The 24,108-nt window shown below is 39.9% G+C and overlaps 1 protein-coding gene and 1 non-coding gene across 2 annotated transcripts in view; one reads left to right on the plus strand and one right to left on the minus strand.

Moving 5' to 3' along the window:
• Nucleotides 1-13,938, plus strand: part of LOC145971779 (uncharacterized) — a 55,756-nt gene extending 41,818 nt beyond the window's left edge. The window contains exon 3 of the mRNA XM_083099826.1: nucleotides 13,608-13,938. The gene's annotated coding sequence lies outside the window, so the exon portion shown is untranslated. The remainder of the gene's footprint in view (nucleotides 1-13,607) is intronic.
• Nucleotides 13,939-18,171: 4,233 nt separating this feature from the next.
• On the minus strand, nucleotides 18,172-18,335 carry LOC145972600 (U1 spliceosomal RNA). Its single transcript, XR_014439235.1, has one exon. It is a non-coding gene; the product is annotated as a U1 spliceosomal RNA (small nuclear RNA).
• Between the last annotated feature and the right edge of the window lie 5,773 nt (nucleotides 18,336-24,108).

The raw sequence follows: 24,108 nt of genomic DNA on the forward strand, positions 1-24,108 counted from the left end.
ATATAAGATATTATCTATAACTATATATCGCTTCAGCTTAAAATATGATTTTATTTACGTATTCTATTAGATCATTATTTCAACATTTAATTTGTATACAGGGTGTCCCATTTTAATGTCCCACCCCAAATAACTTTCTTATTTTTAATTTTAGAAAAAGATGTTTCAGACAAAAGTTGTATGGTTTCAAGGGGGACATAAGGTGGTGTCATTAGTTTGACCTTGAATAGTTACTTGAAGGTCACGTGAAGGCCACTTTCAATTTTTTAAATGGAATCGCCTACTTTTTATTACATATTCTTGCAGCTCATCTCGAGAGCTTTCCAAAGCACTATAATTAAGTTAGTTTTCATTAAGTACTTTCCGAGTTATGAGGCTTGAAATCATTTCTTAATTCTACATAAACCGTAAAACATCTAGTAAAATATTCATTTTTCGATTATCTTACCTTAATACTTTTACGTACAAAATAATGAGAGGAATCAATTGGTGTAAAGAAAACACATAGTTGTTTTGAAGAAAAAATATGTAATTTGCAATTAACAATTCCATATTTTTTCTTAAAAACAACTATATGTTTTCTTTACACCAATTGATTCCTCTAATTATTTTGTACGTAAAAGTATTAGCTAAGATAATCGAAAAATTAATATTTTACAAGATATTTTACGGTTTATGTAAAATTAAGAAATAATTTCAAGCCTCATAACTCGGAAAGTACTTAATGAAAACTAACTTAATTATAGTGTTTTGGAAAGCTCTCGAGATGAGCTACAAGAATATATAATAAAAAATAGGAGGTTCCATTTTAAAAAATGCACTTCCGGTCTGAATCGCCTATTTCCGGCCGGAACCAGAAGTTGAAAATATCACCATTCGATAGAGCGCACCCGATTTATAAAGAAAATGTTTTTACTTTTTTGAAATAACCACTTCTCTAGTTTTTAAATGGGTGGTACGGGTGGTCTGAAACACCCTGTATATTATAATGTGACCCGAGCACGCTAAGTTTTTGTAAGTCATTTTGGTCTTAATTCTTTTAGTTCCCAATTTACTTAGCAAAGCTTACGATTAATTTCAAAATTAAATATTTCATAATAATAAAAATGCGTAAATTGTAATACAACTCGGGTAAAATTTTTGTATGTAACTTTTCTTTAATCCTTCAATTCCAGGTCTACTTAGTAAAACTTATAATCTTAAAACAAGTCAATTAGTTTTTCTCTTTTAAATTCAAAATTGGCGATTAATACAATCGATGTTATTGCAGTAAGTGATAAATAGTTTTATGACTTACTATTTGTAATTTTATATAAAACCCACAATATATTAGTGCTATTTCATATATTGTACAAATATTTATTTGAATCACACATAATAATGTATTTTTATATATCATACAAAATTGATTTCATATTTAGTTTTGATTTTTTTTTAGAAAAATTATATATATTTTTTGAGGGAAAATTTTTATAAATTATTTTTAGCGATATTTTTTATTAAACGTTTTGTTGCATACAAGGTGGAATATTTTTTATATACTTGGCGTACTTTTTTTACCTTTGTAACGTTTTTTTTAAAGGGTAGTGTTATTTTAAAAAATTTTCACTCTGATCAGTTTGTAATCGACTAATTTTAAAAAAAATGCCAAAAGAGTTTACTTCTTATTTTTAAGGGAAATATATAAATATAATACAGGGTGGGCCATTTTAATCTATGCACCCAAATTTCTTTGTACCTAAGACAGATACGGAAAAATGATTCAGACAAAAGTTTTATGGTTTCGAGGGGGCCATAAGATGGTATCATTGGTTTGACCTTGAAGAGTTATTTGAAGGTCACATGAAGGTCACCTTTAATTTCTTAAATGGAACCTACTATTTGTCATTGCACATTCTTGTAGCTTATCTCGAGAGCTTTCCAAAACACTATAATTAAGTACTCTTTTGTTAAGTACTTTTTGAGTTATGAGGCTTGAAATAATTTCTTAATTTTACATAAACCGTAAAATATCTTGTAAAATATTCATTTTTCGATTATCTTACCTTAATACTTTTATGTACAAAATAATGAGAGGAATCAATTGGTGTAAAGAAAACACATAGTTGTTTTTAAGAAAAAATATGTAATTTGCAATTAACAATTCCATATTTTTTCTTAAAAACAACTATGTGTTTTCTTTACACCAATTGATTCCTCTCAGTATTTTGTACATAAAAGTATTAAGGTAAGATAATCGAAAAATGAATATTTTACAAGATATTTTACGGTTTATGTAAAATTAAGAAATTATTTCAAGCCTCATAACTCAAAAAGTACTTAACAAAAAAGTACTTAATTATAGTGTTTTGGAAAGCTCTCGAGATAAGCTACAAGAATATGCAATGACAAATAGTAGGTTCCATTTAAGAAATTAAAGGTGACCTTCATGTGACCTTCAAATAACTCTTCAAGGTCAAACCAATGATACCATCTTATGGCCCCCTCGAAACCATAAAACTTTTGTCTGAATCATTTTTCCGTATCTGTCTTAGGTACAAAGAAATTTGGGTGCATAGATTAAAATGGCCCACCCTGTATGATTAATGTTTCATTCTTTTTGTTCAGATAGTTATCCCTTCAAAAATCATGAATGGGAATAGAGCTCAAGTAAATTATTTTTTAAAAGTTTTTTAAAAGTGATTCTCATTACAACCATTTTTTAGATTTTAATGGACATTTTTCGAGAAATTGCATTTAGAAGTTTTAGGCATTAAAAAATCTTTTTTAGATACAAAATACTTTAATAATATATATATTTCAAATTTATTGATATCTAAAACTTTTAAGTGCGATTTTTTGAGAAATATCCATTCAAATAAAAAAAATACGATTGGAAAAAAAATAAAAAAAGACCTTTAAAATGATGTGCCAGTTAATCCTGAAAGTAATTACTCCGACAAATGGGGTGAAAAGCAGCACTGTTGAGTTTATATATCCTTTTAAAAACAAAATTAATCTTTTTGGCATTTTTTGCAAAATTAATCATAAAGTAAACAGGATGGAAACTTTTCAAATGAACACCTTGCATAAATTAGACGCACATAGATAGAAAAAATAGATAGAATGTGATAGCACACATTTATTCATAGATTGAATGAAGCCTTATGTCAGTAAACAGAACAAAAGCTTTTAAAGTTACGTATGCCATTAACGCGAACTGGTTCGCTACTCATTTTAAACCTCCGGACGCGTTTCTCGTGTCGGAATGGGCAAATGGCCGGTTTGCCTCTAGGAACAACAAGGGTCACTTGAAAGTTTCGTGGCGGCGGCACGGCATGTTACTGGTTCAGCCGTGTGCGACAACGAGAGTCGGCGTCACTTCAGAATCACTCCTCAACAGCACTCGCGAAAATTATACAAGTTCGCCTTCGCAACTGCCCGCTCACCGTTATAATACCATGAACTGATGTCTAGCTCAGAAATGCGAACAAACAAACTACACTTTCACTGCTTGCAACGGCAACAATAAATATGTTTCTCTTATCGAGGCAAAGAATGTCTTTATTCTTTTATAGCTTACTTCGAAAATTACTATCTTTACCAAAGAAGCTAATCGATAAAAGTTCGAATGAAAAAAGATTTCGGGGAAATTTCTAAAGAAAAAATTAAATATAACGAATTTTTGGTAAATCTTGGCATCGATTTATATCTCAAATATCATTTTCCTTTTAATATACAGGGTGCTTCATTTTAATCCGACCAGTCGAATATCTCGAAAACCAAGCCCGGGAGAGAAAAATATTTCAGACAAAAGTTGTTTGGTTTCGAGGGGGCCATAAGATGGTATCATTGGTTTGACCTTAAAGAGTCATTTGAAGGTCACGTGAAGGTCACTTCAATTTTTTTAAATGGAACACCCTATATATTTTTGCACATTCTTGTAGCTTATCTCGAGAGCTTTCCAAAACACTATCATTAAGTACCTTTTCGTTAAGTACTTTTTGAGTTATGAGGGTTGAAATAATTTCTTTATTTTACATAAACCGTAAAATATCTTGTAAAATATTCACTTTTCGATTATCTTATCTTAATACTTTTATGTACAAAATAATGAGAGGAATCAATTGGTGTAAAAAAACACATAGTTGTTTTTAAGAAAAAATATGGAATTGTTAATTGCAAATTACATATTTTTTCTTCAAAACAACTATGTGTTTTCTTTACACCAATTGATTCCTCTCATTATTTTGTACGTAAAAGTATTAAGGTAAGATAATCGAAAAATGAATATTTTACTAGATGTTTTACGGTTTATGTAGAATTAAGAAATTATTTCAAGCCTCATAACTCAAAAAGTACTTAATGAAAAGGTACTTAATTATAGTGTTTTGGAAAGCTCTCGATGTCAGCTACAAGAATGTGCAAAAATATATAGGGTATTCCATTTAAGAAATTTAAGGTGACCTTTATGTGACCTTCAAATGACTGTTCAAGGTCAAATCATTGTCACCATCTTATGGCCCCCTCGAAACGAAACAACTTTTGTCTGAAATATTTTTCTCTCCCGGGCTTGGTTTTCGAGATATTCGACTGGTCGGATTAAAATGAAACACCCTGTATATTGTATAATAAAATGTGCACTCTTAGGTCATGCTTTAATTATGTGGCGCTCTTTATTTATTCTTGATATGCGACATTAAAATACAATAAAAATAAAATTTTTAGAAAAGAAAATTTAATTTCAATGACATTAACTCTCTTTGACATATGTTTTCAATATAATGACTTTCAATAAATCACAAAACGTTTTTATCATTATTAAGTATTCGTATTAATAAATTATTCATTATTAAATGCTCATTTAGAAATTTAAATATGCAAGGATATCGAATTCACTTATTTCCAAGTTTCTTTGTGCGAAAAGTTCCAAATTATGTATTTTATAATTTTACTTTATTATAAAATAAATATTTCGTGGGAGAGGGGAAATCGGAAAGATTCTACTTGTTCCCCTGCATTCCTCCCTGAAAAATTAACCTAATCCATTTCTATCATATAAATCTATTTCTGATTTTAAATTTATTTGAAATTAGATTTCGATTAAGGGGGTATTCTAATCTAGCGAGTCGGAAAAATCGATTTCTTTTCTTTGCATATTTTACAAGTATTTTATATAGAAAATATATCTGCAAAAAGATTTAGCCCGATTTACAAAATTGACAAAGTTATAGCACCTTGTAGGAAGCGGTCTCCGGCGCGCGCTCAGCGCTCGGGCCACGCGGCACACAATATAGCATTGTGTCGGCATTTATATTTCGATTAGGTTCGGCTAATGAATTGCTGGAACGTTGTTTAGTAGCAGAAACACAAAATAACAATGAAAATTCTTTCAATTCATTGATTTGGACTTTTGCTCCAAAACACTTTCATTCTGGAGCAAAGATTGTTGAAACAGCAACTTTTCTGGCAATTATTATCTTCAATGAAGGATTTATGACAATTTTGAAAGTTATAAACGTAATGGGAGTGACTATTGGTCAGCAAACGGAAATGTACGCAAATTTTCGGAACGCTCACATCATCTGCTCGGAACGGCATTCAATTGACTTCGCTAGAGACCAGAGAATAAATCGCAGGGAAGAGAGAGCAGCTCAGTAGAACTCCTATAAGCAGGAGGAAGGTCCCCTATATGGCTCTGACCCTTTTTATTATATATCGGTGGAGAAATGCTTTATACTCCCCGGGGAAGGAGTACGGGTTATGCGGGACTCCTCCTATTTAACGGAGTGTACCCGCTAAAACTCCACCGGATGCCTACTCGGGTATATCGGGGGGAGGACCGGCGGCGCAGAGCGATGTCAACCGGACGTCTTCCCCTCACCCATCCGACCTATCCTGGTGGGCGGGTCCTCCCGGTGAAGGGCGGACCACCCATACCGCCGCATTCTAGCGAATGCGGCGGTACCTACTTCAGTTGGGACCCAGAGGGACATCACCTCCACGTCCCGCCCCTTATGGGAGACCGGGGTCAGAGTCCGAGTCTCCTGCTCGGGCCCTGGCCCCCCGGCCCCAGATTGAGGCTCCCTCCACTCCCGTGGGAGTATGGATTCGGCCAACAACCCGAGGCCACTTACTCCGAGGTTCGGGCGGGCGACTCCCCACATACAAGTGCAACAGGGTCACCCGCCGTTATCACTCTGAAGGGTCGACGGGAGAGAGGACCTCCGCCGTAGCGGATACGGTCCCTCCCCCGTCGACCCCTCCGTACTGTGGGGAAGAGAGGACCTCCCGGTTTTTAAGCCGGGGGCCCGTCCTCTTACCCCTGCCGCCCGCCACCTCCCATGGTGATGCCCCGGAAGGGAAGGCAGCTGGGGGCTCGAACTCTCGCCCCGCGGTGTCCTCCTCATCAGAGGAGGACCTCGAGGTCCCCGAGTCCAGCCCTTGCTCTTCATCGCCACTCCGCTTCATCGGAAGGAGCCCCGCACCCGCACCCGGGCTAAGTGGGGCTCCACCCGGTCTCCTCCTCCGCCGCCGGGATGCTGGGAAGAGAGGCAGGCAACCCGTCTCCCCCAGCACGTGCTCCGCGGAACGCCTGAGGTCCGCACATAGCGGACACCTCGGGGTCTCGGCCCTGCACCTCGCCATACGGTGGGAGCACGCGCCGCATCGATAGCAGCGCGTGCCCTTTTTTCCTCCTTCTCCTTGCACGGGACACCCCCGCGCAATGTGGCCCGTTTCCAACCACGAGTAGCACCGGGCCGAGCCACTCGGCAAAATCGCCGAGGGAAGCTCGGCCCGACGCCACCCGCCCTTCACCTTTTTTTTTTGGTAACCCTGAGGAAATGCTTTATGCATACCCTCGCCCCCGGGGGAGGGTCGAGGGTTATGCGGGACTCCCGGCCGTACCAAGTGTCGGTCCGCCAGTTTACCCGCTAAAACCTCAAGAGTGGCCTTCCGCGCGTCTGGAGGGGCAGGCGGGGATCCGGAACTGGCGGATGCAATATATCGGCATCCCCGGATGTGGATCCCCTCCACGCATATGACCCAGCGGTCTTGGACTAACCGCCGGGTCTCCTTCCCAGGGGAGGGCATTGCCCTCCTCCTCCTCCCTAACTGGTGGACAGGGCCACGTCCGCCCCCCTTCCTCGTGGACCCGCTTGGTCACCTCGGGCCCTCGCCCTCGGGGACCGGCTCCAGAGGGAATCGCACTGGGGCCGTCCGCATACGATCCCGTGCGTTCCTGGGGAGGTTCAGTCCCCCCCTTATTCTCTAGCTCCGCCCTAAATTGGGCTTGAGGGAGCGTTTAACGCTCCCTCTCCTCTCAGTGCCAAGCATTTGACATTGTGAGGAGGGGGAGAAATAGTACCTCCTCCGACCTCCTCGCCATCCCGTCTGCCCTTCACCCTACCGCACTGCACATGGGAGTGCCCCGACGACCCGCCCGATGAGTACCCCTCAGATGAGGGGAGTCCGTCGGGGGAGGCCACCGAGACCTTTACCTCCTTATTCACCTCCGTCCCGACACCGAGGATCTCAACCAGGAGACTCTCGGTGTCGCCTCTCCCTATCCACACTTCCTCGAGGCCCGGGGCACGGACTACCAGTCCCGCCCCCCAGGATCTCGGAGGTTTCCTCTTCGATGCACCTTGTCCGATTCACCTTCACCATGTCCGAGTAACTGGGACGGGCCGCACCGGACCCCCTGACCGTAGTCCCAGAGGTCCCAACGGCACCACCCCAGTCACTCCAACTCTCAGGGGAGCTCGCGCGTACGGGCATAGCTGAGCGAGCCCTCTCCTCCTTCCTCCCTGAGGAGGAACAACATTCCCCCTTTATCTCTTCAGCCATCCGCACACCCCGGCCCCCCATCTCGAGTTCTTCAAGCGAGGTGCCGACGCATGCGTCCATTCTAAGCAGGGGCGGGATCCAGGGATCGAGTCCCACCCCCGACTCCTTCACTACCCTTCTCCGTGGGGATGTACCCCTGTCCTCCCTATCAATTTTCAGTGGAGACACACCCCGGCACACCATCAGCGGGCCAGGGCAGGTCCCCACCGCCACATTCGTTCTGAGGTACGCGGGGGTCCTCGGTCCGGGGCCCACGCCCACCTCTGACACCGTCTTACGCGCTGCAGCTTGGAGGGCCCGGATCTCTTCATGGGCCCATGGGAGCCTCTTCCCCCAGCGCTCACATTCCACCTTCATCCATTGGAAGAGCTCCAATTGATTGTCCACCTCACTCTGTTGTATCGGAATAGCGTCATCATCCTCATCGTCCGGACATGCACGATACTCCCTTCTATTCTGGAGGAACTGAATCCACTCCTCCGCAGCTTCCTTCCATTCAAGCAGTATCTCTTGAAGCTCCACAAGGGTGAAGCTCTTCCTTCCCGTCGGTTTGGCAGTAGCCCTTTCGCCCCCGGTACCCACCCCTGACACCGAGGGCAGCCCGTCGTCTGATGACGAAGGGCCCTGGGAGTCCGAATCTCTCTGGGCCGGTAATGATCGTTTCTTTTTTTGAGGCATGATCATTTCTACTAGTTTGGTTTGATTTCGGGGTTTTCCTTCCCCTAGGACGATTGCTAATCAAGGCTCTCGAGCCCGCCCTGCCCGACGATATCGGACGTCGACCGTGCACATATTCGGATGTGCAAGCCTACACCATCGGGACGGTAGGCCTCGCCGCAAGCAGCAGGGTCGTCCCTCACGGACATGGTGGACCGGGCGATTGAAGTCAGGGCCGCCTACCCCTATCGGTGATGGACCATCCGCCCACCGAAACCCTCTTCCCACTTCTCGCCCGCGGAGGCACGAGGCAATCCTCGGCCCCGCAAGGCGGGAAGTGAGGGAATGCAATGGACGCTCTTTCGGGCCCGCCCGTCCGAGCCGCCAAGGATGGACCATGTCCACCCAAGACCAAAGCTGCCAGATCTCCGCCGCAAGCAACATGCAACACGGCGTGGAGGGGGTAATGAGGATGTGAGCGTAAGCGTACGTGTGAGCTCGGCGCTTCGGCTAGCTTCGGATAGTAGAAGAGGACAGAATACAATCTTATGTCTCCTTCCTACCAAGTTGGCAACGAAAGACGGGCGACGCGCGACGCTGCTCGCTTCTCGATATCTCAATACGTGCGACAGCGTTAAATGTTTTTCCCTTACAGCTTTTTATATTACACACATATTTTTTAACTGATAAATATTAATCTATTTAATATATTTTTTAACTAATAAATATATTATACATTTATCAGTTGTAAGAAAATATCGATATATTTTTTCATGTGAAAAATTAAATGACATAATTCTTATAAACAAATGTATATATATATATATATATATATATAAATGTATATATATATATATATATATATATATATATATATATGTATGTATGTATATATATTCATTTTTAAGAATTATACGATTTGATTTTTTAATATGAAAAGATATATCATAATATTTTCTTACGGTTAGCAAATATATATAATATATTTACCAGTTATAAAAATATCTAATAAATATAACCAGTTATAAAAATATCTAATAAATATAACAAGCTAAAAGAGAAAAACGTTTAACGCTGTCATACGTATCGAGATATCGAGACGCAAGCAGCGTCGAAAATTTATATGCTCGTTATATATCGAGCGAAAAGAATGAATTCTGAACTAACAGCGTAGCGCAGTGGGTAAGGCGCCTGATTAGTACGCTGCCTGTCGCTGCTTCAAATCTTACCTTTGATTTTTTTTTATCTTATTATTGTGCTATATATTTTTATTATTTTAACAGACAAATTAGTATTTTAATTATAAAATATATTTAAAAATCATTGAATTAATATTTTTTTATGAAATAAACATTTATTTATAGTTCTCATTGCATAGCAAATAAATTAATTCAATGATTTTTGAATATATTTTATAATTAAAATATTAATTTGTCTGTTAAAATAATAAAAATATATAGCACAATAATAAGATAAAAAAAACTCAATAGTAAGATTTGAACCAGCGACAGGCATCGTACTGATCAGGCGCCTTACTCACTGCGCTACGCTGTTAGTTGGCAATTCGTTCTTTCCACTCGATACATAACGAGCATATAAATTTTCGACGCTGCTTGCGTCTCGATATCTCGATACGTACGACAGCGTTAAATGTTTTTCTCTTTTAGCTTGTTATATTAGATATTTTTATAACTGGTAAATATATTATATATATTTGCTAATCGTAAGAAAATATTATATCTTTTCATATTAAAAAATCAAATCGTATAATTCTTAAAAATGAATATATATACAGGGTGACCCATTTTAACTTAGGCAGCCAAATAACTCGAAAAATAAGCAAGATAGAGAAAAATGTTTTAGACAAAAGTTGTATGGTTTCGAGGGGGCCATAAGATGGTATCATTGGTTTGACCTTGAAGAGTCATTTGAAGGTCACGTGAAGGTCACTTCAATTTTTTTAAATGGAACATCCTATATATTTTTGTACATTCTTGTAGCTCATCTCGAGAGCTTTCCAAAACACTATAATTAAGTACATTTTCGTTAAGTACTTTTTGAGTTATGAGGCTTGAAATAATTTCTTAATTTTACATAAACCGTAAAATATCTTGTAAAATATTCATTTTTCGATTACCTTACCTTAATAGTTTTATGTACAAAATAATGAGAGGAATCAATTGGTGTAAAGAAAACACATAGTTGTTTCGAAGAAAAAATATGTAATTTGCAATTAACAATTCCATATTTTTTCTTAAAAACAACTATGTTTTCTTTACACCAATTGATTCCTCTCATTATTTTGTACATAAAAGTATTAAGGTAAGATAATCGAAAAATGAATATTTTACAAGATATTTTACGGTTTATGTAAAATTAAGAAATTATTTCAAGCATCATAACTCAAAAAGTACTTAACGGAAAGGTACTTAATTATAGTGTTTTGGAAAGCGCTCGAAATAAGCTACAAGAATGTACAAAAATATATAGGGTATTCCATTTAAAAAAATTGAAGTGACCTTCACGTGACCTTCAAATGACTCTTCAAGGTCAAACCAATGATACCATCTTATGGCCCCCTCGAAACCATACAACTTTTGTCTAAAACATTTTTCTCTATCTTGCTTATTTTTCGAGTTATTTGGCTGCCTAAGTTAAAATGGGTCACCCTGTATATATATATATATATATATATATATATATATATATATATGCACCTTTGTTTATAAGAATGTCATTTAATTTTTCACATGAAAAAATATATCGATATTTTCTTACAACTGATAAATGTATAATATATTTATCAGTTAAAAAATATATTAAATAGATTAAGGCCCTACGCACAATAGGAAAAATATTAAATATTAAATATTAAATATTAAATATTAAATTTATAGAACGAGAGAAAGAGAAAGGAACTCTTCTCTTCTCTTTTTCTCTTTCTATAAATTTAATATTTAATATTTAATATTTAATATTTAATATTTAATATTTTTCCTATTGTGCGCAGGGCCTAATATTTATCAGTTAAAAAATATGTGTATAATATAAAAAGCTATAAGGGAAAAACATTTAACGCTGTCGCACGCATTGAGATATCGAGAAGCGAGCAGTGTTGCGCGTCGCCCGTCTTTCGTTGCCAGCTTGGTAGGAAAAAGACAGAAGACTGTATTCTGTCCTCTTCTACTATCCGAAGCTAGCCGAAGCGCCGAGCTCACACGTACGCTTACGCTCACATCCTCATTACCCCCTCTACGCCGTGTTGCATGTTGCTTGCGGCGGAGATCTGGCAGCTTTGCCCAAGACGCCCCAGACGACCGGGACCCTTAAGCCGTTCCACCACGACAAGGTGGCGTCCACAGAAGGGATATGACCTAGCTGATTGATCGTAAATAAAATTATTTCTATGTAATCAGTACGAAAAACTTTAAAGACGTTTTTCTCGAAATCACATTTTTCAAACTGGCGAACATGATCGCTCGAAAACCAGTTGACCAATTGAATCGGGCTTATGCACACATCTTCAGCATATGTGTGGCTATGGCCCCTACCAAAATCAAGTCGAAAAATATTTTTTTTTAATTTTTACAGTGTTTTAATGATAAAAAAAATGGCAAAAATCGGAACTTAATTTTCTAAACGCCATTTTTTAAATTTTCAATATTTTTTTCCTTTTGGAAGCTGCTATAGCCAAACTCATACTACTTAAGAATCTTTTTAGTTTTCTTGTTTCAAGTAAACAGAACAGCCGGAATCATGGACGCCATGGACTCTTTTTTTTTTCACGGTCTTCTTTAATATTATATACTGAGCTTATTTATAATCATTTTCTAATAAAAAAATTTTTTAAAGATACTTTAAATATGTAGAAATATGTAGGAAAAAATCTTATTCTAAAAAACCTTATACCTTTTTTAAAAAAAAATCGTAAAAATAGCATAAAAATTCGACTTCTAGACTAGAATACCCCCTTAAGTTAGAATTTCTTCAGTTTTGTTCCCTTGCTTTTAAACACAAGGTAGAATATAATGACAATTTTAAAGATTTGAATGTTAATCGGGCTCGGTGGGACCGATGGACCATGCTGTTTCTTATTTTACAATTCCATATCTTCCTACTGTATCTGAGAAATTCAAATACATCATAAAAGATCTGAATGTCAAGCTATTATATTTCAACTTAAATAAATTAAATTATTTTATTAAAGCCCATAAAAAAATGCATGTCCTAAATCTTTAAATTTTCTTGCTCAACGTCTCCGCCCGCCCATGCGGCTACCATTAAGGCGTCCTCTAACGCCTCCTCGTCCAGCTTGGTGAGGGTCTATCTTTTTGTAGTCCTCCCCTTATGAATGGATGATGCACCGACTGGCGCGCGTTACCCAAGACCACCTCAATATAGAGGTGGTCGAAGAGGGTTTCTTTCTCTAACACGTGCCAGCTGCTAACTTTTTGTGCAACCCACCGGGAGCCGAACATAACGTCAACGATCGACTCCTTGGACGCACACAGGTGCTCGCTTGACCTCTATTGATAACTTCGAGGCCAAGCGAAACCGCCCACCCGACTAGAGTTCTGCCTCTAGCATTAGGCACACGCGAGCCTTTGGGGATTTCGCGTTGAAATCTCCGGCGACTATGAGCGGAGAAGGAAGGTCATTCCTTATGATAGCCCCATCCGCTCCAGGCATGCACCAAATTAGACAGGACTCCAACTGGGGGAAGCATAATAACTTATAATGTTGATGGACCCCCATTATTCAATATTTTGTTCTTTCTTTTATATCTTTAGCGTTTGCGTTTAATGTTTATTATTTTTGTAGTTTAGTATATTGTATACAGTCCACCTCTCTGAGTTAAATTCGCTATAATAGTACTCCTCAGTATGGTTTAAACGCCCTCCATGTCATATTGAGTTAATAGTCGCTAAAAACTCAATTTACGTATCGACAATTAGAAGGCGCCTCTTTTTCTTCTCCAGCCCCCTCTATACTGTGTCGTTAGGTTAGGCATGGCCCATGGTCAGTAATACGCATCGACAATCGCTTGTATAAAAATTGTTAAAAAAGCAATAAAAAGTGGACTCTGGCTCTCAAGTGCAAGAGTTATTTCAACATTCCAGACGGAACATGGTCCTTCGAGCCGAATACGTAAGCGGATAAGCATCGAGAAAGGACATCACGAGACAAACGGCGGCGCTTACATGAGAGCGCGCGACACACGACGCACAGCCATTACGATTCGCGACGAAGGATTTTTCACGGCAACGTTTTGGTGAGTTTCCGATCAGAATTTCCTTCATTCTGCATTATTCCTTTTCACATTAGCACTGCTTCTCAAAATATTACAATGGAAGATGAATTAAAAAGAGCTCAAATCAGACGAGGTGCGATAAAGAGGTCCCTCACTCGGGCGGCAGCATTTATCGAATCCGACGACATAAACACCGCTAATTTAACACAAATTCGTCAGCGAAAGGAAAAAATAGATGCAACTTGGAAGGAGTTTGATGATGTTCAAACGACAATCGACCTGATTTCTGAATAGGATGAAGCAGACAACGAGCGAAGAACATTTGAAGATAAATATTTTGATATAATCTCACGATTCGAAGAAATCATAACAACACGTGCTTCTGGTGAAAATAACGCACCACGAGATCGCGAATGAGCCGATAATAATCAACCACGCGAGGCAAGCAACACAAATAGTTATCTGCGTCTACCAAAAATTGAGTTACCAACATTCTCAGGATGTTACGAAGAGTGGTATCCATTTTATGACACATTTGTATCTCTCATACACAATCAAGCATGCATCCCAAATAGTTCAAAAGTTTCATTATTTAAGATCTGCTCTCAGAGGTGAAGCAGCCGAGGTAACACCACAGTATATACAGTAGCGCAACTCTCTGTCGGCACCTTTGATGTATGTGTAGCACAAAAGAAATACGCATGTGCGAAGTCAGGGAGTATAACTAGTACTGCCATCTAAACTTTTATCTCATTCTCTCTTGGCTCATCTCGTCTTGGCTCTCTTTCAAACACATTACCGCATGTAAAACTATTAATAATATAAGGTATAATATATACAATATAAGATAAAAAAATAGAAAATATAAAGTAACATATTATACAGGGTGATTCAAAATAACCCCTGTGTCCCTGAAATTACATATTCCTGAATCAATTCTAAGACGATTTTTCCTTCGGCAAAATTTCGTCCGAAGCTTAGTTTTTGAATTATTAAAGGAAGTAGTTAACGTATGATGGGTCGAATACAAGAGGCAGGCAAGGGTGGCGCGATTCACCGTCAGACACGGGAGCTTACGCGGGGCGCCTGCTGCGATCAGCTGATCGCTATACACATACAGACACACTTGCGAACACATATATTCTCTCTCTGTCTGTCTGTCTGTCTGTCTCTCTCTCTCTCTCTCATTCGCTCACTCACCTGTAAATTTTTTTTTTTTTTTTTTTTACGAGAGAGGGGAAAATGCATTTTATGCATACCCACCGGTCGATCCAGTGAGTTATGTGGGCCTCGAGTACCAAGTCGAATTACCAACTCGGTACTCCCTACCCACTAAAAACCCCTCTCTTTTCACGAATTTCCTTTAACACACTGTCCCTCTGACTTCCCGAGATCTGTTTTCACATAACGTCAAAAAATAGTTATTATTACCTTGTTCGATGACTTTTGATGTATTGCTGTAATTGCTTGAAGGAGAAATGAATTTTCCGATAGATCGTACGTTCTCAAATTTAACGTAGATATCACGTTGCAAAAGACAAGAAATCCACACTAAATTATTAACTGAAAGTTTTTCTTCTTTCATGAACTGTATTCTTTTATTAAACTTTAACGTAATCACATTTATTTACTCACTCGATGAGACGAGAAATTTACTAATGACTCTATCACTAATCACTATTAATCACTGTCGAATAATAATTGTTGGCGATTAAAAATCACTCGATGAAAGAAACACGCGCGGACACGTTACTACACGACGCGACAATGCGACGATAATTACGACTCGGCGACTGCAAGCAGTTTTTTGTCATGGTAGGTTGCGGTAGGTTAAGGTACTACTGGCGCTATCGAATGCGATCATGTGTTCGATTGAAGAATGCGGTAAACATAATAAACATTTAACATAATAATAATATTAACATGTTAAATGTTTATTATGTTTACCGCATTCTTCAATCGAACACATGATCGCATTCGATAGCGCCAGTAGTACCTTAACCTACCGCAACCTACCATGACAAAAAACTGCTTGCAGTCGCCGAGTCGTAATTATCGTCGCATTGTCGCGTCGTGTAGTAACGTGTCCGCGCGTGTTTCTTTCATCGAGTGATTTTTAATCGCCAACAATTATTATTCGACAGTGATTAATAGTGATTAGTGATAGAGTCATTAGTAAATTTCTCGTCTCATCGAGTGAGTAAATAAATGTGATTACGTTAAAGTTTAATAAAAGAATACAGTTCATGAAAGAAGAAAAACTTTCAGTTAATAATTTAGTGTGGATTTCTTGTCTTTTGCAACGTGATATCTACGTTAAATTTGAGAACGTACGATCTATCGGAAAATTCATTTCTCCTTCAAGCAATTACAGCAATACATCAAAAGTCATCGAACAAGGTAATAATAACTATTTTTTGACGTTATGTGAAAACAGATCTCGGGAAGTCAGAGGGACAGTGTGTTAAAGGAAATTCGTGAAAAGAGAGGGGTTTTTAGTGGGTAGGGAGTACCGAGTTGGTAATTCGACTTGGTACTCGAGGCCCACATAACTCACTGGATCGACCGGTGGGTATGCATAAAATGCATTTTCCCCTCTCTCGTAAAAAAAAAAAAAAAAAAATTTACAGGTGAGTGAGCGAATGAGAGAGAGAGAGAGAGACAGACAGACAGACAGACAGAGAGAGAATATATGTGTTCGCAAGTGTGTCTGTATGTGTATAGCGATCAGCTGATCGCAGCAGGCGCCCCGCGTAAGCTCCCGTGTCTGACGGTGAATCGCGCCACCCTTGCCTGCCTCTTGTATTCGACCCATCATACGTTAACTACTTCCTTTAATAATTCAAAAACTAAGCTTCGGACGAAATTTTGCCGAAGGAAAAATCGTCTTAGAATTGATTCAGGAATATGTAATTTCAGGGACACAGGGGTTATTTTGAATCACCCTGTATACATATTAATTAATAAAAACCTACAATAAACTTATAAAACATTTTTTTATGAAAATTTATTAAATTTTTATATTAATTTTATTTTACAATTAAAAAAATTAATTACATATGTATAATTAAATTAAAGACAACACATTATATTAATTAAATGCATTATTAAGAATTTATTATATTTACAATTTAATTATAATAGCACATACATTAATTACATATAATAATACGTACACACACACATACACACACAAGTTAAAAATTTAATAAATTTTCATAAAAAAATATGTTTTATAAGTTTATTGTAGGTTTTTATTAATTAATATGTATATAATATGTTACACATTTAGATTACACATCAATGAAAAAAATCCACTGCATCCCAGATACGAAAATGAATATGCTTTTCAAGATCAGCCACAAATAACAAAATTGGATTCTGTGGAAAAAACAACTGAAAGTATAACTGTAGTAAAGGTCGAAAACAAAGCTATTTTACATGTTAATCCATTTAAAATAGATCTATACTCTAAAGGTGTTTTAACAATATCAGCAAATACTCGTGGTCTTATGAGATTTGAACATTTACGTACAAAGCCAGTAAGAGAACCAGAACAAAGTGAAAATGCTGAAACTGCGGAAAAAAATAATACCACATATCCTGGTGATGGCGCTGATAATGATCCTGGTGCTTGGGAAGAAAACTTCAAGGAGCATCATGATACAAAGCCATTTGGTCCCGAAGCTGTTGCTGTGGATTTCAGTTTTCCTGGATCAGAGCATGCTTATGGTATACCAGAACATGCTGATTCGTTAGCAGGTTCTGGTATACCATAAGTATACCAGCAAAAAAGTAACAGTCGCTCGCCGGACTTCGTGCTGGAATGAGGTGGTCGCGGGATGCGTGTCGCGATACCCAACGCTTGCGTCCACTGACACGATCTCTCGCGATTATCCGCCGTGATATCTCGTTCCCGCGCGTTCCCCTTCCGAGGATTGACGCCTGTTTTCCCAGCGAGTACGTACACCGAGTACACCGACACACCGTCGCGCACTTCCGGATCCATCTCAAGCGCACGTAGAATGGACGCTTCGCGATGGAAATAGGCGATCAGTCAGCATAGTAGACGACCCCAGGTCGTCCTGATTGACCGGCTCATCCGCAATCGTTCCCGAGAAGACTGACCCGGTTGCTCGTTCGCGATGGCTACCATGGCATCGACGGAGAAGATGGATATGGAGAAGGACTTGCCGAAGAAGAAGCTCATCAACACGAATCTGATATCACTCAAATGTCTTCTGTTCGTCTTTTTTGGAGGCATCGGCTGTCTCTTTCCGTTTCTTCCGCTGCACATGACGAAGGTGGGACTGAGCATCGAAAATGTCAGGTTCGTGTCAATGATCTCGCCGGCAGTGGCGATACTGGGGCCGTTGATAGCGGGACCGATTGCTGACAAACTCGCCGGCCATCAGAGCAACAATGACAAATCATCGACGGGTCGTTATCTTCGCCTCATATCAAAAATTGTACGTCCGAGATATCCACATTAGGGACATTCGCAGAGGTCAGCCTTAAACCGTAGTGCAATGGTAAAAGGCCTCTCCCTGGAGGAACCGCCTTGTTGATCACGGTAGCCTCTACGCCAGGTAAATACGATATGATAAGAGCAGGAAGTACTATCAACTACCTCGCAGCATGCAACATTCTTTTTTTTCATTTTTTATTTTTCTGTTAAACGAAAAATTTTGATCCTTTTATCATGAAATTTTTATCCTGCTGTGAGCTTATTAGTTACTTATAGAAGCTCTTAAAGGAAAACTTTTTAAACATAATCTCTGTACTTATATATGCATCTTGAAGCATCAGTTAGGACTAAGAAGACAAACATTCTTGATTAATAAAAAAATCAAGACGAGAGAACGTCTTGTTTCGGCTAATGTTGCGGCTAATGTTGCGGCTAATAACCATAGAATTGAAAATATTGCATCGCCGAGGATTCTTCCGTCCTCTCGTTAAATGCCGATATACCCTTTCCTACCTTGAGTTTTACTATGTGCGAATGAAAGTTGCGAGAATCTGCTTCATTAGCAAATGTAATGAGTAAGCTATCTGTATCGAGTGTAAAAACATAACTTCGAGATGATACGCGAGAACATTCGGTACTAGGAGTCACTGGAAATTCCAACAGACTTGTTTTTTCCTTGCTGCTAACGTCTCCTGAGACAAGCTCGACGCTGAGGCCCTGCGGGTCGTAATTGATATTGAGCATGACCGGTTTGTTGTACTTTGGCGTGGACTGTCCATTGTTTGACAGAGTCGAGACCTCCACCGCGCGAAACGTCTTCGCCATTTTTCGCGACACCGCGTGTACCAGCGCTTTCCGACGCGGTTCCTCTTACTCCCTCTCTCGCTCCCTCGATTCCTCTCCACCTTCCTCTCCTTCTCCTCCTCCTCCTGGCGGTGGTGGCTCGCTCGTAACGCTCCGTGTTATGCTTTTTTTCGTTATCTTTTCACCGTCGCCGTCGTTGCGCTCCATTTGTCGGGGGTGCGTTTTCGCGTCTCACCCCTCTTCTCCTTTTCCGTCGCGAGTGACTCTAGGTTTCGCGAAGGAGGAGGTTCAAAGTGCCGCTTCCTGGATGCAGTGCGCGAACCGTGTGTGAGATCGGTGTTTTTGTGTGACAATCAGGGAGGCGACTTCCGCCGCCGTTTTCCGAGTGGTACCGGATGTTTACGGTGGACGTAAGCGCGAGTGTCGGGACCGGAAATGCCGTTCGGCGCCTGAAGTTTCGGAGTTAGTGTCCCCGGAGTAGTGCTTTCGATGCCGGAAACGGCACATCTTTCCTTTCGTCGGAAAGTGTATTGTTAACGTCCATGGACTGCAACCATACCAGAACATGCTGATTCGTTGTTACTTTATATTTTCTATTTTTTTATCTTATGTATATATTGTATCTTATATTATTAATAGTTTTACATGCGGTAATGTGCTAGAAAGAGAGCCAAGACGAGATGAGCCAAGAGAGAATGAGATAAAAGTTCAGATGGCGTTACTGAGTATACTCCCTGACATCGCGCATGTGCACTCCATTTTGTGCTACACAAAATTAGAGAAGTTGCGCTACTGTATATATTGTGGTAACACAGTCTCTTGAAATCTCGTCGGACAATTATGAAGAGGCATGGCAGTTGCTTCGTCAAAAGTATGACAACAAGCGATTAATCATCTAGAAACACATAAAGGCTCTTTTTGAATTGCCCGTAGTAATCAAAGAAAATTATATTTCACTGCGATCCTTACTTGATGGAGTTTCAAAACACAAGCGTGCTCTTAAAGCGCTTGGCCGCTCCATAGATGAGTGGGATGACCTTCTTATGCATTTGATTACGAGTAAGCTGGACGTGACCACTAACAAAGAATGGGAAAATAGTCTGACAGGTCCGGACATTCCGATTTTACAGGACATAATGGATTTCTTAGAGCACAGATGTCACACCTTGGAGATCATTCAAAGAAAAACTCAGCTGTCAACAACTGCATCCGGCATGAATAAGCAGCGTTCATCAAGACCGACTTCATCTAACTTTGCAACGCCGAGTCATACTAGAGAATGTCCCGTGTGCAAACAGGATCATTTTGTTTTTGCTTGCGAAGCCTTTCTAAAAATGCCTGTTGCGAATAGATCAAAGGCCATCAGAAATAGTAAGCTATGTTTGAACTGCTTACGATCCACTTCACATAAAGCCAAGGATTGTACTTCTCGTGGTTGTAAGAGCTGTGACAAGCGACACAACACATTGCTACATTTTTCATCAGAATCAAATGCAAAGGGTGAGTCATCGAAGGGCGTTAGCCAAGAAGAGCCTGCAAAGCATACGCCAATAGTCACTAGTGCTGTCCAAGACTCCGAAAATTCTCAAGTATGGCTGTCAACGGTAAAATTGCAAGTATTGGATGTTGCGGGAAGATCACATTCATGTCGAGCCCTTCTCAATCCTGGATCACAATCGAATTTAATAACCGAAGCCTTGGTAAATAGATTAAGGCTTCCCAGACATTCAAGCCATACGCCTATCATAGGAATCAATCAAATGGCAAGTCTCGCGCGTGATATGGTAAAGGTCTCGCTTATTTCTAATCGTTATTCTTACAGAAGAGAAGTCTTGTTTTGAAACACATTACAAATAGGCTCCCAGCGACTTCGTTTAACAAGTTAAAAATGAAGATTCCGCCGAACTTGAAATTAGCTGACCCAAGCTTTCATTTGCCAGGAGATATCGACATACTTATTTCAGCCACGGTGTTCTGGGAAAGCTTATGTGTGGGTCAAATCAAAGCCACTGAAGATCATCCAGTAATTCAAAAAACTCTTTTTGGATGGACTTTAGGAGGAGCTATTCGAGATCCAGGAGCCAATCAAGCGCCTAAAAGTTGCAACCTGGTTACTAATCATCAATTGGACGAAGGTCTTACACGATTGTGGGAAAGCGAACGTATTTCCGAACGGAGCAATTACACACATGAAGATAAACTTTGTGAAGAGCATTTCACACGTACTCATCGCAGAGATCCAGATGGCAGATTCGTTGTACAGTTATCTTTCAAGGATGGTTCAATCGAGCAGCTGGGTGAATCAAGAGACATGGCGCTTCGTCGCTTTCATTCGCTAGAGCGTAAATTGAGCAAGAATTCAGAATTGAGACGTCAATATATTAAGTTTTTAGAAGATTATCAGCGTTTAGGACACATGGAGAAAATAACAGCACGGGTGCCCCCGGATAGGATATTATTTGCCGCATCATCCTGTTCTAAAGGAAGATAATTTAACCACGAAAGTACGGGTTGTTTTCGACGCATCTTTGAAGACTTCTACAGGAGTTTCACTGAACGACACTCTCATGATTGGACCCACAATACAAGAAGATCTTTGGAACATTATTCTCAGATTTCGCATATGGTTGTACGTCATGTCGGCCGATGCCGAAAAAATGTATAGACAAGTTCGTGTCGATGACTCACAAACTCAATATTGTGGAGAACCAATCCTCATGAAGAAATAGAAACTTTCGAATTAAAAACTGTTACTTATGGAACAGCCTCAGCATCATATCTAGCAACAGGAGCACTTAAAGAAACAGCGAAAGCAGAGAAAACTAATTTTCCTTTAGGAGCAGCATCCATACTTGCAGATTTTTATGTCGATGATTTATTGACAGGAGATGACAATCTTGACAAGGCCATTAAAACTCGTAACGAAATAATAGCCGCATTAAGTAAAGGCGGATTTAAGTTAAGGAAATGGATATCCAATTCTTCTAAATTGTTGCAAGGACTTCAGAGTTCAGAAACCTCAGTCTGTATTAGTTTTAAACAAAGGTGAGCAACATAAAATCTTGGGAATTCATTGGCATGCTTCTCTTGATATATTACAGTATGATGTAACCAGGCCGACCTCTGTAAGAAGCGTAACGAAAAGAAGTATTTTGGCAAGCATCGCTCGCATTTTTGATCCTCTTGGGTTATCAGGCCCAATCATTGTAACAGGAAAAATCTTACTGCAGAGGTTATGGATACTTAAGCTTGATTGGGATGAGACGGTGCCCTTGGAAATTGAAACTAGACGGCGTACCTACGAAGCCCAGTTAAGCCTGTTAAACACCTTAAAGATTCCCAGAAGAGTCGTAGCATCCTCACAGGCCAATATCATTGAACTTCATGGTTTCTGCGATGCAAGTCTAGACGCGTATGGAGCTGCCATATATATTGTTACCCCCAAAATGTTACGCCCGCGACGAGGACTTCGATTAATATCGAAGACGCGCGTAAAGGAAATCGGCCGCTCACGAGACGCGCGAAATAAATAGACACTTTCAGGGATAACAAGGAACTTTAATAGGAACGCACTCGAGCAACAGATTAATTATACAACGGAACGATGACACAATTATCGCTCGTAAGCGGGAACGCGTCCGTCTAGCTTGACAGCTGACTCCGGACTCTGTTTGACATCTGAATCCACAATATCCCGGAGACGATCTTCTCTTTTGCCGCAACGAGCGGACGTACGACGCGGCACCGGAACACGAAGCAGGGACGTAACAATATTAAATCAATAGATCATAATGGCCATGGAGAGGCGCGTTTATTGTGTGCAAGATCGCGTGTTGCTTCAGTAAAAACCATCACCTTACCCAGAATGGAACTTTGCGCAGCACATATGCTCGCTCTATTGACACACAAGGTATCTCAAGCGCTTAATATTAAATTCGATGGCATTTATCACTGGACCGACTCCATGATTGTTCTAGGATGGATAAAATCGGACGCCAAACGCTGGAGCATATACGTTTCCAATCGCACAGGTCAAATTCAAGAGTTAACTCACTCTTCATCATGGAGGCATGCAAATACAAAAGAAAATCCTGCAGATCTAATATCTCGCGGAATGCCCCCGTCTCAACTAACTCAATCAACACTCTGGTGGCATGGGCCTCCGTGGCTTAATCATGAGACTAAGGATTTGGAAAATTCTGCAGTCTCCTTCAACACTGAAGAGCTTCCAGAAGCACGTAAGAATGTTTTGATCGCACAACGAGTTAATCAAGAATGGGATATTTTTTTCAGATTTTCATCAGCAACGCGCCTTATCAGAGTTATAGCATATCTCCTGCGATTTCTAAAAAATACAAAGAACATCAAGGAAGAAAGAAACAAGAATCACCTCACTGCAAGCGAATTGAATCAAGCGACTATCTGCTTGGTAAAAATCATTCAAGGTTACCATTTCAGTGGAGAGCTAAAGGCATTGCATAAAGGCGAATCTGTATCTCGCAAAAGCAAATTGAATGGATTAGCTCCTTTCATCGATGATTCAGGAATCATCAGAGTTGGCGGCAGGCTATCACAATCGAGGCTTCCGTATTCTACAAGACATCCCATCGTGCTACCGTCAAGGCATAAGTTCACTGCAATGTTAATCATACGTGAGCATCAAAACTTACTTCACGCCGGCCCTCAATCAACGCTGGCAGCTCTTCGACAAACATATTGGCCCATAGCGGGCAGAAACGCTGTGAGACAGGTGACACGCAGCTGCGGAAGATGTTTTCGAGCAGCACCAAGCAGTCGATTAATGATTATGGGAGATTTGCCATCACCCAGAGTCTCCCCTTCAAGACCATTTCTCCATTATGGAATTGACTATTGTGGTCCATTTATGGTGAAAGAGTCTAGAAGGCGTAATTCCTCATTATCTAAATTTTATGTGGCTATATTCATATGCATGTCATCTAAGGCAATTCATCTTGAATTAACTTTCGATCTATCCACGGAAGCATTCTTAAATGCCTTAAAACGATTCATTTCTCGGCGAGGCGCACCTTCGGATGTATATACGGACAACGGGCTCCAATTTTGTTGGAGCCAACAG

This window comes from Camponotus vicinus, unplaced genomic scaffold, assembly GCF_025532165.1.
Source record: "Camponotus vicinus isolate PSW18456_S1 unplaced genomic scaffold, iyCamVici1.0 SCAF_5, whole genome shotgun sequence".
In the NCBI taxonomy this organism is placed as follows: domain Eukaryota; kingdom Metazoa; phylum Arthropoda; class Insecta; order Hymenoptera; family Formicidae; genus Camponotus; species Camponotus vicinus.